The following is a 15615-nucleotide window of genomic DNA, read 5'->3' on the forward strand; positions in this document are numbered from 1 at the left end:
CCAAGCTGTAGCTGAGGGCCACGTCTGGGTCCGTGGTCCTGCTGCTGGGTCTGTGTTGATGTCTGTTGTCTGTGCTAACACAGGGGCCCATGTGGGACCTGCGTGTTGAAGTCCAAGGGCCATGCTGAGCCCCTCGCTGGCCCCGCCCCTCACAGGAGAGCTGGTCCCAATGACCCCAGAACAGAAGAGCTGGCCTCCGCACTGGGGAAAGCTGGTCCCACCCCTCATCCACAGTTATGAATGAAGCTGTCTCCACCTGGCACCTGAGGCGGGGGGGGGGGCAGCAGCCTGGACTGACCAAATCAGCTACCACCCTGACCCACCTCCAAGGCTTCAAGTTGGCCTAATCCAACGTGTACCCCATCTATGACCTGCTGGAGTGTGTGGAGAGTCTGACCATATAGAACCATAGTGGCAGGATCTCCATGACTCAGGGCAACAGCAGGCTATCCGATAGGAGTTTTGCTGAGGGTCCAGTATTGGTGGTGTATCAGATGCCAGAGGCCTTGAACCAGATCAACAACTACTTACACAATGAACATTTGGAAGCAGAGCTGGACGGACAAAGGGTCTACTGTGTGACACACCGCAGCTCCCACTACCACTGAGACCAACGCAGAGGTGATGGAGAGGCGGGAAAGATGGAGGAGCAAAGTGGTTTTTTCATTTGTTTTTGTTTTGCTTTTCATTCTTGTCTTGTTTTGCATTTTTGTTTGTTTGAACGAATGTATTTTATTTTATCTTTATTCCTTTTTAAATTTTCTTTGGATGCTACAAGATGAAGGGTAGATATGGAGGAACTGGGGAATAAGTAGGGTTGGGGTTCATGGTATGAAATTCTCAAAGAATAAATAAAAAACTATGTTCAATATAAAAATAAATGTTGGAGTCTCTCAGGACTCAGTTTTGGCATTACCTCTGCTCTAGCTCCTTGAGTAACCACAATGATGGAATAGCATTAATTACCATGTGTAGGCTATGCTTGTATTTTTATAGCCTCTGTCTCTCTATGAGTATCATGTTCAGAAATCCAAATAATTATTTGACTTTTGCCTTTTGAAATCCCATGGCCTTACTCTTAAACCATGACATCTTGGGGTCTGGTTTGAACCATTCATTACAAGCTTGTCCCTGCCTCCGACTCCCAGTCTCTTTTAAGCCTTCATTTGATGTGGGAGTGATTTCTTATTAATAAAGAAACTGCCTAGACCCATTTGATAGGCCAACCCTTAGGTAGGTGGAGTAAACAGAATGGAATGCTGGGAGAAAGAAGCTGAGTCAGGGAGTCGCCATGGTTCTCCCACTCCAGCAGATGCAGGTTAAGATCATTCCTGGTAAGCCAGCTCATAGGCTACAGCAGATTATTAGAAATGGGCTAATCCAGGTGCGAGAGCTAACCTAAAAGAGGCTAGATAGAAATGGGCCAAGCGGTGTTTAAAAGAATACAGTTTCCGTGTAATTATTTCGGGTAAAGCTAGCCGTGGGGGCGGCCGGGTGCCGGGGACGCAGCCCCGCCGCTCCTATTTCAACATTCATTTGCCTCAAGGAAGAAATAAAGGAGTCAGTCTTGGCATCCGCCTCACCTTCAGTCCATCAGCAAGCCCTGTGACTCTTCCTGTCCACTCGCCACCTCCACCACTAACTCCCTAAGTTACCATCCTATGCTCTCCTCACCCAGTGCAATCTCCTCCTAACTCATCTCCTCGAGTCACCAGAACCTCCTTTAATCCATTTTATGCAGTTTGAAAAATCAAAATCAGTCATTATTATCTCAACCCAAACCTTTCCCAAGCCCTTGCCTTGCACAGAGACCACCATTCACACAGCTGGCCCACAGGTTTCTCAGTAGTCTGACCTCACCTGCTCCTTCGTTCCTAACCTGGATCCATAGCGGCTCTAGCTTCACCTGTGTCCAGCTCTCTGTCCTCATCTTCGCGCCTCCACGGCCAGCCAACACAGCATGATCTCATTCCTCCTGCTATCTGTGTCAGGTGCAGTGCCATTTTCTCAGGGCTTCCATCACCCCTTAAGCAGATCACCTCGTGCTCATCCAAGCATTCTTCGCAACTGTAACTATTCTGGCTTACCAGCGGTCATCATTTGCAACTAATTATTTCATTTTCCTTTATTATCGGCGTTACTTAGTAGTATATAAGTTTCATTATGGTGGAGACTTGTCTTCAGTAACTTCACTCACTGCACCTTTGAACACTCTGTCAGTCATACTTTGGTGCTGTGGATAGAACCCAGGGTCTTCGTGCACAATAGGCTTACATGGTACCACTGAGCTGTGTTCCTGTTCATGTTTTATAATGATTAAACTTCTGGAATCCATAGCAATTGTACAGCCAAAAAGCTAACTCTATTTCCTCATGTCCCTTTGAATACTAATGGTTCATATTAAAGTAATCAAGATGTACCTGAGTTTGTTGCAAGTTCTTAGGGCCAATTCAATTAACACAGAAATGGCTAGAAAGCAGGGTCAGGTGCTCCATTTTCTTTTTGTTCATTATCCCATTAGTTTCTGGATATCAGCTGTCTTCTGCGGTTGCGATTTGAGTCAAGCAAAGTGCAGGTTCACAGACCAGTGTCTGTTGTGCCTTCCTGAGGCTTTAACATGTGACAGTCATCCCATATTTATGAGATGCTGTCCAGCTTTTGAAAGGTTCTGTGTTTTCCAGTATCTGTTTATTCCACAGGTTTTTAAAGGCTGTGTTTTTACCCAGGCTGATTTATTTTTCCTTTGCAGACCTTCCTCAGTCCTCATTATGGAGTAAATCTTGTATCAGCATACATAATCATGGTGCTCATAGGCATCTGGGCATTTTTTGTTGCTGGGGGGAGCTGCCGAAGCCTGAAACTCGGCCTTTCTAAGAATACCCAGGGGCTTTGTTGGTCTTCTAAATAAGTCAGCTCACTTTCTTCTTACGATGAAATGCTACTGAATTGGGAGCTGTTCCCAATCCAACTTTTTTGGGGACTTAGAAACTACGTCTTCTTGAAAGTGTTGACCCCAGCTCATCCGTGCATCTTCTGAAAGAAACAGGAGCAGCAGTGAGAGGACTTGGCAGTGCCATGGAAGATGAGCCTGACAGCACTGTGCTGGCACCAAGAACCTGTGTGCTTCTTACCCCTGAACTAAACCTTAATTGGTTAAACATGTGAGTGTCTCAGTGCAGAGATGCGAGAGCAGTAAAGCTCCTAGGAAGACTACAAATCACTGAGAAACCTGTGTGGTTATCCCCTTACAGGTTACTTCAGCACTGCCACACCAGCGCTTCTGCTGGAGCTGGTGGGTTTGCAGCTTTATATAAGGTTTTCCATGGACTAGAAAGGACAAGGATACAGAAACCAAACAGTGAACATTGCTGTGCAGAACCAAGGACAAGGAGATGCAGAAAGAGCTGGAATGTATTCCTACCCAACAATGGTATTTTCTTTTGTTAAACTAAGTAAGAAAAACACGTAGTTGATATTACTGCTGTCTTACAAGCCCTGTATGTAGATATTCTGATACAGTGTTTGTTCATCTGAGGAATGGAGAACCTGAGAACTTTACTGCTAGTTCAAACTTGAGATCTAAGCAAGGACCAACACCACCATATGAGAAATGGGAAGACGGCTCAGTGCTTAAGAGCACAGACTATTCTTGCAGAGGACCCAAGAGTGCCCAGTGCCCACTTCAAACAGCTGCTTGTAACTTCAGTTCCTGCAGATCTGAGGAATCTGGCCTTCAGCTGCACCTGCATCCATAGCCTCACGCAGACAGGAACTTAGCATATTTAACAACAGCAAAACCATCACACATGAGAGGACATTTTACTCAGTGAAACTGTGGTCTTTGTGAGGAAATCATTGGCCAGTTGCCTGTGGTTGCCTGTGGGTGTTCTTACACTGTGCGTGTGGTGGTAGCTCAGACACAGCTGTGGCAGACAGCCTGCTGTGTCCTCTCCAAGGCAGCCTCGAGGGAGGTGGAGTCTAAGCATGCACGAGGAAATGATGTTCTTACTAATAACTGAAGAGGAGTGGGGCTTGGTGTTGTATGCTGTCCCTCAGGTTTTCTCTGTAGAAAGGAAAGTGCACATAAGATTGACCTTGGGATTGTGAGTGCTGCTTTAGTGCTCCAGTGACAGTCTTAGCAGCCACGTGAATAATAGGAGTAGACGCTTTTGTTCTCTAACACAAGCCACATTTCTCGTCAGCTCATTTGAACCGGTGCTCACAACTGGACGTGTGTATCGTCACGGTCCATTCCTCTGGCCTGCCTGCGTCGCAGTGCAGTGGCCGTGACCTCTTCAGAGCATCTCGGTGGAACGTGCTAAGGGAAGTGAGGATGCTATCTGCAGACTGCACAGAAAGTGGCTACTGCTGCCTGTAAGCACGGTAGTGTGACAGAAGTTCTCCTACACCTGTTCTTGTTCCCTTAGCTTCAGCCCCGTAGCCAAGCAGGTGTTAGCAGGAGATGTGGGCGGCAGAGAGACCGTGAAGCCTTGCTGGGGAGTATAGGCATGCATCACCCACCAAGCTGAAGGATACTATTTATTATTACAATGTTTATCTTTTAGGTTAATAATTGGCTTTACTTCAGTCTTCTTTAGTGTTTAGAGGAAACGCGTACCGTTTGTGTGCATCATACGTTGAGTTTTTAATTAATTTATTTATTTTTTGGATTTTTCGAGACAGGGTTTCTCCATAGTTTTTTGGTTCCTGTCCTGGAACTAGCTCTTGTAGACCAGGCTGGCCTCGAACTCACAGAGATCCGCCTGCCTCTGCCTCCCGAGTGCTGGGATTAAAGGCGTGCACCACCACCGCCCGGCTCATACGTTGGGTTTTTATGTTAATCTTTATCACCTTCATTCTGAAGCAGCAGACCTGCCCGCCCCCCCCCCCGTCTGTAGTTTTCAATGGACAGTAAAAAGATTGTACACACTTCATTCTCTGCATCTCCTTTATTTAGAATAGAGCATCCTTCAGGATCTGTTACTATAGTTACTGCCTCATTTGAACCTCGGCTGTACATTCTGTCGCCTATTATCAATCGGTTATGAGACTCTTTAAAGTGAGGGCCATTTGCTTATCTAAAATTCACAAACCTTATTTCATATCTGTGTGTTCATAAACACTTTGGTGCTGAGATGTTCCTTGTGGCTTCTTAAACCAAGTAGAGAAAAATTATCAAAGATCTTGGAGTCTTACTTTGAAAAATCTTCTAAGAAATTGTCAAAGACTAATCTTACAAAACATCACCCAGCAGTAGCTGAAGACCAGAGGCAGGTGAGAAAGAGCATGATTTAGATTCTCCTTGGTAGCTTTGGGTAGTTTCACCTTTTCATTTGCCTCCCCTTGGAGAGATAGGGCAGCTGTGAGCTCGCTATGACCTTTATTCGGACAGGAGGTTCAGGGAACTTGAGGACCAATCAAGACTCCATATGGTGGCAGCTGGCTCTGTTTGAAATGAGGCTGTTCCAGGTTCACACCGATCATGTTACTGGGTGACCCGGCCTCAGGGCCAATGGCTCTGAGTTCACAGCTTGTAATACAGGTGAAAAGGTACACATTCCTCAGGTGTCAGCCCAGAGTCAGCTACAGTTTCATTGGCCCTTTCTCAAGAAAGCTGTGAGTCTTGTTGGTTGTCATTTGTTTGACTTTAAGTTAGAGTGGAGATTTTCCAGTGACCAACCTCGACCTGTGAGAAACCTCTAGTAGAAAAATATAAATATCTTCTTTTCATCTAATCAAAAATTCGAACTGAAGAACCACTCAGCTGACTTACAGTCCGTGTTTGAGCTGAACACTCGTATTCCATTTCCACACACACTGACTTGTGAGTCCCAAGATTTTGAGGCTCAGTGACTTGTATGTGATCCTTGTTATTTAAATGTAAACCATGGTAAATCTTGTAAAACTATATTTTTATGTACTTGTGTAAAGTCAGAAATGGAGTTTATAGTGCTGTCTTCGGATTTGCTGTTCACACAGCAGTATTTAGACAGGTTTAAAGAATGGAAGAAACAGGATAGTATAGAGATGTTTGTTATTGGAGAACTTCTAGTTAACCACATAGATTAAAACATCTAAGTTTTAGTCAGTCATGTAGCTCATACCTGTAATCCCCATGCCTGGAAGGGTGAGTTAGGAAGAGCACTATCATTCAAGGCCAGCCAGAGCTGTAGTGAGATCCTGACTCAAAAATATGTAGCAATTGTGTTAAAGGAAATTAGAACAAATACTGCAAATTACGAGTAATACAAAAAGCTTGAATAGATGCAATTTCAGATTTGAGGAGAATGAAAGGCACTGGGCAGTTTCTATAGGTACAAAATAACAGGTGCTAGCTGAGAACTCTGGAGCAGGAACCCAAGTGGGGACTGGAAAGGGGAGGAGGAAGGAAGGAGGGAGAGGGGGGAGGGAGGAAGAATCAGTGCTATGCTGGGAGCAAGAGCAAAGGCTGCCAAATGTTGCTGACTGATGAGGAAGAAGAGCAGGAGAAGATGGTAGCGGGCAGGGGGTGAGACGCGCTGCTGCCCTCTATGAAAGCCGCTTCGCTGTGGAGATAAGGCTGACTGCGTCAAGGGAGAGGGTTCTAGAGAATGGGAGGACTCGCCAGCCTCTGGGTACAGTATGGTAACAGGGTGGGCTAGCCTGCGGAGAATGTGGGAGCCGTGGACGCTGTCTTTGTGTCATCATGAGGGCTGTAACTGTGTTGGGGATGTATTATGATGGGAATGATTCAGCTTTCAGCAAGCAAAGAAAAAGCTGATGTAGGAGAGAGGAAAACAGTTACTCCAAGTCCCCAGGGAGTGAGCAGAGAGGGATATATTTAGCTTCAAAAACTTGTTAGATAAATAGGGATGCTCAAAATCAGAAAATAGGAAAAGAAGGAAAAGCTAAAGTTAAAGGAAGAAGAAAGTAAACAACATAAATAAGAACAAAAATAGGGCCCTGCTTCCCTTATGTGGACAGAAACTTGCTTAACCAACTTCCTGCTGCTACCACCTTACCTTAGGCCCTGCCCTGCCTTCCCTACCGTGAAGACTCTATCCTCTGGAAACACAAACTGAAATAAAACCATCTTCCGTAAGTTGCTCACAAAAAAAATAAAATAAAATAAATAAACCAAAGAACAGCACCGAAACAGCAGAGAAAAAGAAACGTAGATCCGGTTCTCTGGGATAAAATCAGTAACAGCAAAACCAGTTAGATTGATACGGACAAAAGAAAAGTCACCAATGTCACAAATGAAACATCACTAGAGATCTTACAATAATAGATAAAAAGGAAATACAGTGATCAGCTTAAAGTCAATAAATTTAAATTCTCAGATGAGGGGCTGGAGAAATGGCTCTGCAGTTAAGAACAGTATACTGCTCTTCCAAAGGAACTGAGTTTTAGTTTCTAGCAACAGTGTCTGGCAGCTTTGGATCATTTGGAACGCCAACTTCAAAGGGTTCTTGCACCCCTGACTTCCAGGGGTATCTTTGCTCACATGCATATCCCCACATATAGGCATATATACATGTGCATAGTTAAAAATGATGTTTTTAAACCTTAGATTAAATGGACCAAGTCCTTTAAGAAACACTAATAAAACTTACTCAGGAAATAGCGAATTTGGGGGGTAGGAGAGGCAGCTCAGTGGGTAATAGCACTTGTTGATCTTACAAAGGACACAGAATCAGTTCCCAGCATCCATATTGTGGTTCACAACTTTCTGTGACTTCAATTCCAGGGCTTCTAATACTCTCTTCTTTCTTCTGAGGGCACAGTATTCATGTGGTGCTTATATATGAAAGCAAACACTCACACATATTGAATAAAAATAACATAATTTTGAAAAAAATATAAGAATCTGTATCTTTTCAGACTTGACTTTTTTTTTCTTGACTCTTTTTCTATTTCCATGTGTGTTTGGTGCATGATTGTATGAGTGTGGAGACTCATGTGCATGAATACTGAGGATGATGTCAAGACTCACCTTTGGTTCAGTTGTTCTCCCACCTTATTGTTTGAGGCAGGATCTCTCAATTAAACTGAACACTTGCTAACATGATTCCTCTCGATACCCAGCTTGCTCTGGGAGTCCTGTCTACCCACTGAGGCTGGAATTACAAACAGGCCGCCACATCCACCTGGCACATAAAACGGGTTCTGGAAATCTGAACTCCTGTCCTCACTCTTACACAAGTGCACTAACCACTGAGCAGTAAGTCCTTTCCTTGCCTCTTATCTGTTGAGAGCTAGAGATCACTTGGTAAGCAAAACAAGCCATTAGGGTGAGCTTCATGTTACACTGCATAGGATCAGACCACATTTGATGTTTGCTGGTCATTTGTACCGGAAACTTGGGGTTCTCTTGTTCTGTCATCCTCTTGGCCTCCCTTAAGAGCTTATTTTAGAGACTATCTGTGTCTCGCACCTCATTCTGCTGTAGCACACTGTTGCCTTACCAGAGTTCTATTGTTGCAGCAATAAGATGGGGATCATATTCTATAATCTTAAAATTAAGCATCAGCTTTTCAGCGAGGCTTATCCTGACTTTCTCTTAGCTTTCTCCTTGGTAGAGGAGACAGGAAGAATCGAAGGGGAGAAAAGTTGGAGAAACCCCCTTGATTCACATAAGACAAGGCTCTGATAAACATTTTTTTTTTCTGAAATCAGGAATGAGGAAGACACAAGTATCCACTTGCTCTACTCTTACATGTTTCAGTAGTTGAAGTCAAAGAACAATAAAGGAAGAGAAAGAAAAGACATAAAAGCAGACGGGTGGATCAATGGAACTGAAGACCCGAATATCAATCCACACACTTGTGAACACCTGATTTTTGACAAAGAAGCAGAAAGTATCAAATGGAAAAAAGCATACTCAACAAATGGTGCTGGCATAACTGGATATCAACAAGTAGAAGAAGGAAAACAGATCCATGTCTATCGCCATGCACAAAACTCAAGTCCAAATGGATTAAAGACCTCAACATAAAGTCAGCCACACTGAACCTCATAGAAGAGAAAGTAAGAAGTACACTTGAACGCAATGGCACAGGAGACCACTTCCTAAATATAATCCCAGTACAGACACTGAGAGAAACAATTAATAAATGGGACCTCCTGAAACTGAGAAGTTTCTGTAAAGCAAAGGACACAGTCAACAAGACAAAATGACAGCCTACAGAATGGGAAAAGATATTCACAAACCCCACATATGACAGAGGCCTGACATTCAAAATATACAAAGAACTCAGGAAATTGGTCATCAAAAGAACAGATAATCCAATAAAAAATGGGATACAGACCTGAACAGAGAACTCTCAACAGAGGAATCTAAAATGACTGAAAGACACTAAAGGAAATGTTCAACATCCTTAGCCATAAAAAAACAAAAACACAGAAATCAATGAAGTCATCATTACAATGCCAATTACATTCTTCACCAAATTAAAAAAAAAACACCTAAACTTCATATGGAAACAAAACTGCAAGTTGCTAAAGGAATCCTAGACAGAGAGCAATGTTGGGAGTTTCACAGTGCCTGATTTCCAATTACACCACATATCCATAGTAACAGGAACAACATGACAGAGTAAACAAGAACAGACATATAGACAAATAGAACAGAAGAGTATTCCAGAGAGAAGTCACAGAGCTATAGTCAGCTAAATTCTGACAAAGATGCTTTGAAAAATACATTGGAGAAAAAGCCAGCCTCTCTGAATAAAGCTGAGAAAACAATACTCACAATGAAATTAGGAGATCTCGCCCTGCATAAAAACCAGTTCCGAATGAATCAAGGGCCTAGCCTCTCTTCTTGGATACTCTCAACTACACCCCTGGGGCTTCCTTTATCGGGTTGTTCCCGAACTTTCACACCTCTGCGTTTTTATTTGCTTTAGCTCCAACTTGGAAGCGCCTGATTTCCAGTCCTCAAGTGTCGTTTCCTGTGACGCCTTATTTGACTTTAGTAGACTTAGGAAGATAAGTGGCTCTCTCCACCATGATCCCTTACTTGCTTTTATTCTTACATCAGGGGGTAATGTGCACACAATAAAATAATTTGTGGTTGAATGTATGTGCACATTGGCCCACACACGCGCGTGTCCACCCTCTGCTGCTAAGACACAGCATCTCCTCTCCCTCAAGGGTTGCTCTTGTTCCTTTCAGGTCACCCCACGCTGACACAATCATTGACTCTCGTTTCTATTATCAGATATAAATTCTGCTTGTTTTGGGCCATCAGGATGGCTCAGTGGATAAAGGTGCTTGCCACACAACATGGTGGCCTGTGTTCAAACCGCAGAACCATGTAAAAGGAGAGAACTGACTCCACATGCCATACATGACCTTCCCCGGATACACACAAAGACATATATATTTTTTAATTTTCAAAGATACCTTGCTTATTTTTGAACTTTATATAACCAGAACAACATGAAGTATACTTCTGTCTCTGGCTTCTTTTGCCCAACAGTTTTCTGTGATTCATTTGTCTTTGCAAATATCAGTATTTACCACTTTTTAATTGATGAATAGAATTCAGTTTCGTTCATATGCCATTATGAGTTTAGCCATTCTTCTGTTGATGGACATCATAGCATTATGTTCAGGTGATGCTATCGTTTATGGCTTTTGTCTCGCTAAATGAGACTATGAGCTTGTTGATAGAGAAATCCTGTCTGAATCATGCTAGAGGCCCCATCATTTGCTCTGCACTAAACAGACACTAGTTGCTCATCAAGTCTCTGACTTCAAATGAGATGGTATATGAGAAAGCCAGTTGCAAATGACTTTCATTGATAGGAAGGATGTTATCTTCGTTTCACCTGTAGTTAAATGAGAGCGTTAAGCTCCTGAGCTGTGTTCATTGATGCCTACATGGCCCTCCATGGGAAGGATTCAAATGGGTCTGTGTGAGTCATAAGGAGAGACACTAAGCTGTGAACCCTGGTTTAATCAGATATGCTAACTGGTTGTTATATATGTCACGGAACAAGTCTTTGCTTCTCCAGGAGAATCCTGAAGATCATGCTGCTTCCCATAGTGGGAGGGCAAGGTGAGGCCGGCCCTGTCCAAACCTCTCCTACTTGGTGGCCAGGAGGAGCTAATGTATGGTTTGCCTAAAGTATGGTTTCCATTTCCCCCCTTGTTTACTAAGGTATATAATTGTTATAATAAGGCTTGCATTTAAAGTGTAAAATTTGAACATTCCTGACATATATGGAGAAACCAAGATAAGGAACATGCTCACCAGTTCAGCCACTTCTCATATACTTTACATTATATTCCTGTAGTCCTTACACACTCACACACACGCACACACGCACGCACACGCACACACGCACGCACACACGCACGCACACGCGCACACACACGCACACACACACGCACACACACACGCACACATGCACGCACACACGCACGCACACACGCACACACACACGCACACACACACACGCACACACGCACGCACACACGCACACACACACACTCACACACACGCACACACACACACGCACACACACACGCACGCACACACGCACACACACACACTCACACACACGCACACACACGCACACACACGCACGCTCACACGCACGCACACCGCTCCACCTTCTCAGGCAGCCGTTGATCTGTTTCCTATCACTATGTTTGTATTCTTTCAAATTCTCTCATCTGAAATGGTATCTAAATATGGACTGAGAAGCATACACTCATACTGTGTATATTTAGTCTTTTTGTCTAGACTTGCCTTAGAAAAAGAGAAAGCCCAATAAAAGTGGCCTTGGGAATTTGGTTCTACTGAAATAAGCGGTAAAGATAATAAATACCCTGGGAACTGAGCCAACTTCTCCACACAGCTGTAGTTGGTGATGCCGAATCAAACCATACCGGATGGAAGTCAGAGTTTAATGCCACCGAGAAGGCTGGAGGCAGGAGGTTGTTGCTTCCTGGAAATCATTTAGTGCCTTCAGGCTCTGGGATCATTGCTTGATTGAGATAAGGATGGTGAGTTGTATTACAAGAAAGTGCTTCCAGACCAACAGGATGACTCTGTGAGGAAAAGTAGCTTCCGGGAAGCCTGAGGCCTAAGCTGAACTCACAGGACCCATATAATGGAGGGAGAAAAAAGACTCCTGCAGGTTGTTCTCTGATCTCGGTGTGTGCACACCACAGAGATGGAGATAGATAGATAGATAGATAGATAGATAGATAGATAGATAGATAGATAGATAGATAGATAAAGAGAAATGAAATAAGATGGTTTCCTGTGGCCTGTGGAGGGGACCCCCGTTCTGAAGACAATGATGCTCTTTAACCAGCTGGATACTTGTTTCCTACTTAAGAGATGGAGGCAGCGCCCAAGCCGAGGTCCCCAGTTAGTTCCTTGGGCAGCTGAGGATAGGGAACCTGAAATGACCCTATCCTAGAGCAATACTGACGAATATCTTGCATATCATCATAGAACCTTCATCTGGTGATGGATGGAGATAGAGACAGAGACCCACACTGGAGCACTGGACTGAGCTCCCAAGGTCCCAATGAGAAGCAGAAGGAGGGAGAACATGAGCAAAGAAGTCGGGACCACGAGGGGTGCACCCACCCACTGAGACAGTGGAGCTGATCTACTGGGAGCTCACCAAGGCCAGCTGGACTGTGACTGAAAAAGCATGGGATTAACTGGACTCTCTGAACATGGCGAACAGTGAGGGCTGATGAGAAGCCAAGGACAATGGCACGGGGTTTTGATCCTACGTAATGTGCTGGCTTTGTGGGAGCCTAGCCAGTTTGGATGTTCACCTTCCTAGATATGGACGGAGGGGGGAGGACCTAGGACTTACCACAGGGCAGGAAACCCTGACTGCTCTTTGGACTGGAGAGGGAGGGGGAGAGGAGTGGGGGGAGGGGGAAGAGGGGGAGAAGGATGGGAGGAGGGGGAGGGAAATGGGAGGCTGGGAGGAGGTGGAAACTTGTTTTTTTTTTCTCCTTTTCTCAATAAAAAAAATAAAATAAAATATGAAAGATGTCATTAAAAAAAGAGATGGAGGCAGCGCTACACCTTTCCCTGGGTGATTGCATCATGGAATAAAAGAACATTGAAACAGTCGGGGCTGTTCAAGACACTACCAAATTGCTGGCTGACCTACGGTCACAATGATACAGTCACCTGGTGACGAGTACTTTTATGGCGAATCGTTCAGTGCAGCAAAGGACTCTGGCCCTTATCTGTGCCAATTCATTATATAACGAAGGCCCGTAAGTGTGTCAGGGTTCTCCCCCATTGCATCCAGCCTCACACCTCCCTGCAAGCTTGCAACAGCCACGCCTGAGTCATAAGAGACACTGTGAGCCCCTGGCTGGGTGACCTTCAGAGTGGATGGCAGCTCAATGTGACCAGGCCCAGATCTACCCTGCAGATGGTGACTAAGGATCGTGCCACTGTTCTTTGCAGATGCCTCAGAGGTCTCTCTTCCTCCTGAGAGTGGGCCCTGTGGGATCTGTGATTCCCAGAAGGAGCACTACTCTCTTCACATCCATAGTGCAAGCAACAGAGCCGATGTGCCTGACTCTTCAGCCTGGCTGGCACCCAAAGCCTAGACATTCCTTGTAGGTGAAGGGCCTAACAACCTTAAGGAAATGGAAGGAAGGAGAGACTAGGTTCTACTGAGGATAATCAGGCACCAGCTACAATGGGAGTTAGGCAAATGTACTGGGACACCCTAGGGCCAAGTCACTCCTCAGCATCTCTAGGCAGTGCCCAGGGGTCAGGAGGGCTGCAAAGCTGCTGCTACTAAAGGAATAAGTAGGGGGAGGAGGTCTGGTGCCAACCTGTTCGCCTTGCCTTGATTTTCTCTTCCTCTGGTCTCCTTCCCTCTCGGGTGTCCTCTGTAATCTCTCCCATCTCCATTCTTCTAAGCCCAAGTTGGTCCTCTAGACCTGCCCTTCCCTGAGCAGTAAAATATGGTGCACAAGTAAAATACACAACAGATTTTTAGGATAGATGATAGTATAAACAAACTATCCCATTAAAGTGCTGATTACACACTGGAATGACACTATCTCAGGTCCTTTGGATATATAAGATTATTAAAATATCACTGGTTTCTTTACCCTTTTGTGTGGCATCTACAAAGTCTAAAATGTACCATGTGTGGTATTATATTTTATCTCTATTGGATGGTACTTTCATAATCCTTCTGTTTGGGATGCCTCCTTCTCATCCATCTGTTCAAATCTACTTTTTTTTCCAAGATGGGGCCTCTTTATGTAGTCAAGGCTGGTGTTGAACTCTTGATCCTCCTTACATCAGCCCCCAAGGGCTGGAAACACAAGTATCCTGCGACTTTTTCTTCAAGGTCCACCTTAGGTAGTTTTAGCTATATTTAGAGGAGGGAATGACCAGGCTGAGGGAAGAATTGAATGCTTTATGCCCCAGTAACTCCTGCCTCCATGCTTTCCCGGCTTAACCCAGATGACAGACAGAGGAGATACTCATTACCCGATTCAGGAAGTGTCTTCCTAGCTTCCTGCCTAGAGCAAGCCCAAAGCATGGGCATTTCAGGGAGCTCTGTGTCTTGTTCCCCACCTGTCTGCATCCCTGTAAATGCCTATGACACCTGAAAGGCTGTCAAATCGTAGAGCTGGAGAATGCTTTGGCTCTCAATAAAGCAATCATCAATACCCACGGTTTGTAGTGTTTCTAATCCAAAGCTGGGTCAGCGGCTGTGCCACCTCCCAGAGCATGTAATTCCTGGATAGTTCACCGTTAGAGTGAAAATTAGAGGCTTCTCTAAATAGCTCACACAAACAATGATGGGACCTACTGCCACCTGCACGGCACCTCCTCTTTAGCAAAGGAGAATGTGAAGTCTGGATTTAGGCAAAAGGTTATTTGGAGGTGATAGCATGTTTTGCAAAAGGATCCAGACTAAAGAAATGGCAGCCGAAGAGGTCAACCACCGACTGCCTGAAGTATTCTCAGAAGAAGAAGAGGCACAGACCTATGCCCTATAGTCATAGCCCTTTGGTTTGGGATACCTCCTCTTTTTCCATCCATTTGTTCAAATCTAATATGAGTATAGGTACCCCAAAACCCTCAGAGGGTGTCAAATCCCCTGGAGCTGGAGTCACAGGTGACTGTGAGCCGCTGGACACGGGTAGTAGGAACCAAACCTCAGTTCTCATCAAGTGCGCTTAACTACTTAGCCATCTGGGGCTGGAGAGATGGCTCAGAGGATAAGAGCATTGCCTGCTCTTCCAAAGGTCCTGAGTTCAATTCCCAGCAACCATATGGTGGCTCACAACCATCTGTAATGGGGTCTGGTGCCCTCTTCTGGCCTGCAGGCATACACACAGACAGAATATTGTATACATAATAAATAAATAAATATTAAAAAGAAAAACTACTTAGCCATCTCTGCCATCCCTGGCCTTGGCCTCCTGATGCTCCTGTCTTGGCTTCTCAATGGCCGGGAAAGCAAGCATCCTGTGACTTGCTCTTCATGGACCAGCTTATACCCTGTTTTCCTCCTAAGCCCTCCCCTAATCACTCTGGATTTCCCAGCCTTACTATTAGCAGCTACATGACTCAAAGCTACACACACCATGTATCTTTATGCCCCTCCA

Source organism: Microtus pennsylvanicus, chromosome 3 (assembly GCF_037038515.1).
Source record: "Microtus pennsylvanicus isolate mMicPen1 chromosome 3, mMicPen1.hap1, whole genome shotgun sequence".
Lineage (NCBI taxonomy): Eukaryota > Metazoa > Chordata > Mammalia > Rodentia > Cricetidae > Microtus > Microtus pennsylvanicus.